This window comes from Cryptomeria japonica, chromosome 10 (assembly GCF_030272615.1).
Source record: "Cryptomeria japonica chromosome 10, Sugi_1.0, whole genome shotgun sequence".
Classification (NCBI taxonomy): Eukaryota; Viridiplantae; Streptophyta; class Pinopsida; order Cupressales; family Cupressaceae; genus Cryptomeria; species Cryptomeria japonica.
Window position 1 is genome coordinate 701,420,166 of NC_081414.1, and position 3,819 is coordinate 701,423,984.

Sequence of the window (3,819 nt, forward strand, 5' to 3'; positions counted from 1 at the left end):
CTTCAAGCCTATTCTTAACTTCTTAGAAGGTCAAAAGGAGTGAAAAAAATTCTCCCAACAAGCAAATCAGTTTCAAAATAAGGTCGGCGATGAGAATCCACCCAATGACCTCGCCCACACAAATTACCTTGTATAAACAATTGATTAAATTATAACACAGATAGTAAGTGGGTGTTTCCGGCCTCTTTCATGAAAACTCCCTGACAGTCAATCAAAGGACCCTATAACAAGCAATTGCAGAGTGTCCTTAACCACCGTTCTGCAGAGCACAAGGAGCTCCCAACCCTTTATCTGTATATATGTTTGCAAGAATTTATGGTTGTAACTCAATTTAATCATTTTCTCATGGTCCTGAAGATGGTGCTTGGTATCATCAAAAACTCTGTAGTATTTTATGTTTCTTTCATGTCTATATATTTAAAAATACCGTCCTTTCAGCCATATGTTGTCTTTTGCAATTCCCTTGTGCTCGTATTTGTTTTTATGCAAGCCAGGCACTTTTAACAGAGTTGTTCGGCTTTAGAAATGAATTAGATTCAGACATCCTAATATATGGCCAACATCAACCTTCTGTTTGTGTGAATGATTAGAGGAGTAGCAATTCTGAAATGAAAAATTTCACGATAAAATGCACAAGGAGGACCTTGTTAGAGTATTGCATGCCTTGGACAGCAACAAAGATGGCAGTGTAAGTGCAGAGGAGGTACTAGGTCTGGTGGAAATTCTTGGGCTCAAATAAGTTTTTGATGATAATGTGAAGATCATGGTGGGTTTACAGGAGCAGATGAGCTGTAATGATTTTCGCAAACTTTGCGAGAGTCTGAGGGAGGAAGCTGGATCTGAAGAAAGCATAAAGGAAGTGTCTCATGAAGCAGAGTTAAGAGAAGCGTTCTGTGTTTTTGATAAAGATGGTGATGGTTTTATCACACCATCTGAGCTTCAAGATGTCCTGCTAAGCCTGATACAGAGAGAAGGACAAGACTTGGAGAATTGTAAAACAACTATAGTAAGATTTGATAAAAACTCTGATGGTAGAATTGATTTTATGGAATTTGAAAGCACGATGAAAATTATGAAAACTATAAACAAATCTAAGTTTTAGACCTGGAGGATTGTAAAACAATGATAGCCAGACAAAAAGTCTGATGGTAGAATTGATTTAATGGAATTTGAATGCATGATGTAAACTATAAACAAATCTATATAGATTCTTGTAAATTGGGATTGAAACCTTCAAAACTCTGTTCATTACCATATTGAATATTCAAATATTTAAACAGGTTATAATATATTGAATATTCAAATATTTATATTAAAAAAAATCATTACCATCATCCTCACCTACCAAACTCAACCCCTTCAATAGATCCCATATTTCCAGCATCAAGATTTTAATTTCTGATTTCCAAAGAGAACAATGGAAGAGGTTGCCTTTATAATTGTGATCGAGAGGTTTGATTCATAATAATTTTGCGGGGAATGACAATTTAAGTTTAGATTTCACCAGCAAAATTGAAGTGTACCAGTTTATAAGTCTTTGAATCTTCTCAACTTGCTCCACAACTCTGCTAGCCTTATATTCCTCATACCTTTCTCGGGCTTTTGGCTAAGATCAAGTGTAGCATCTGTTCTTATCAGTTTAATATCTGATAAGTGATTTAATGAACCACACGATATTAAATTAATTTCTAAAAGGTCCAAAATGATAAAGGGCCCAAACGGTAGCTTGTTATCATGAACTTTTAGGGTTGGGGTCCTAGAGGGCTAGAGGAGTTACAATTTTAAAAGAAAATTTTAAAATTTTAAACGTTGTTGGTCTCATGTTTAAGAACCCCATTCCATTTTCATTCTTGAAATATTCAAGGGTAAAAAGTACGATCTTCTAGTTTTTAGGAAAAGAAAAATCTGATTATACCTAAACTAAGAAAACAGAATTGTTTTCAATATCACACTTTTTTAAATTATTTAAAAATTGACAGATTATTATTTTTATTATTCACTTAGATCATGATAATTACTCATAATTAAAATTAAAATTAAAATTAGTGGCATTAAAAGTAATATACTAGACTAGAAAGTTAAAGAAAATTGTTATGCAAATGTGTAATTGATTATTATTTGGTTATTAAAGTATATTGTTGTGTAATTGATTCCCATTTGGTTATTATAGATGTTTTAGTAAAAATGTGTATTTAGACCTAGCTTAATTTATTTAAATAAGGTTGAGTTTATAATTTTGTTCAAATTTAAGAATTTAAGGGTCAAATTTAGAATTTTAGATTTGAATCTATTAGCAATTGTAGAATTATGCAACTTTGTATGTTTCCACTAGATGGTCCAAAAAATGAGACACATCTAGAGATAACTGTCCCTCGTCTACTTGATCAGTTTAATGTTTATTTTAGTGACTAAATTTGTGACAACAATATAAAAATATAATATTGACATCTACAAATACTTCCAAGCACATACATCCACAATGTTAATGAGAATTTTTAGATGTAATTTTATAGCTCTTAATTTGTCAATTGAACCTCAACTTTGGTCATTTTTAATTCTTTTGGTTACCAATATTTGAATCTAAAATTTATCCAACTAAAGATGAATAAAGTCTCTATAATTTCAAAAGAATTGAAGTATGTTTGGAATATATTCCACATATTAAAGGTTTGTTAAACCTCTTAAAAATAAATTAACTAATGTTCCCTTTCTTATGATTTCCTCATAGGAGACCATTAAAGGAATTAATATATTATAATATGGCTATCGTTTCCTCTCTAGTCTCATTCGAAAGTTTCTTACCTATTCTCTACATAAACTACAAGATATATTGTAAGTCACCTATTTCTACCATTGGTCCACCTCAAGCTATAATGACAAACTCCAAGTTTCACAATTGGGCATATTATGAAAACATTTTGAAGGAAGAACCCTTAGAGCTAAACATTTGATTGTTCTCTTGGGATAGCTCTTATGGAAAGCAACCAAAAAATTCAAAAATAAATCTTAGATTTTATCTTTATAGAAACATAATCAATATAATCATTTGTTATAATTTTAAGAGACTTGATTTACTTCATATTCAAATCACCAAAAATAAAATATTCTTCATGCCTAATTTTAAAGTCAACATGTATGTTAAATAATATTTAATTCACAGTACATGACATTGTTGGTGTAAAGGAATTTGAATCAAAATGATCTTAGAATTAATCTAGCTTTGGCATAGATTTGTCACAATGAAGGATCTAAAGATTTTTTGACCATTTTTTTAATTTTTTATTTTACTTTTAATTTTTAATTTCACTATGTGAATATGTTTTCTTCATTTTATTCATAACGACTTCGATTGCATATATTTTATTATCTTCTTTAATGAGGATGGCTACCAAATTAAAAAAGAGCATAAGGTTTTATTATTTCATCTTTCTTTTTAGGCACATATTTTATAACTTGTAGTCATTGATATTTAAATTTTATTCGTGGATAACTTATAATTGATAGGTATTCCAAATATGTTCTTGGACATATCTTTTTTGAGGATGTTGAATGGTTTTGGATCTACCCTAGCAATATAGATCTTCTAGACATAGGAAATTGATGTGCTATAATAAGGTAGAAGGAATAATTGACATAGGTTATAATTATGAAGAATATGGTTCTCATAAGCCATTAGATCTTGTACTCAAAAAATACACATTTGTAGTGTGATTAAATATTTTCAAGGTGTTGAAGATTTATGTAATGATTTGGACAATTGTGTCTTATTGTATTGTAGTGTTACAAATTCACTCAAGTACATTCTCACATGGATAAAGA

The 3,819-nt window shown here is 30.3% G+C and overlaps 1 non-coding gene across 1 annotated transcript; it reads left to right on the forward strand.

The window, feature by feature from the left end:
- The first annotated feature begins 1,585 nt into the window (after nt 1-1,585).
- Nucleotides 1,586-1,789, forward strand: LOC131039889 (U2 spliceosomal RNA). The gene has a single exon (XR_009104732.1). It is a non-coding gene; the product is annotated as a U2 spliceosomal RNA (small nuclear RNA).
- Nucleotides 1,790-3,819: the final 2,030 nt, after the last annotated feature.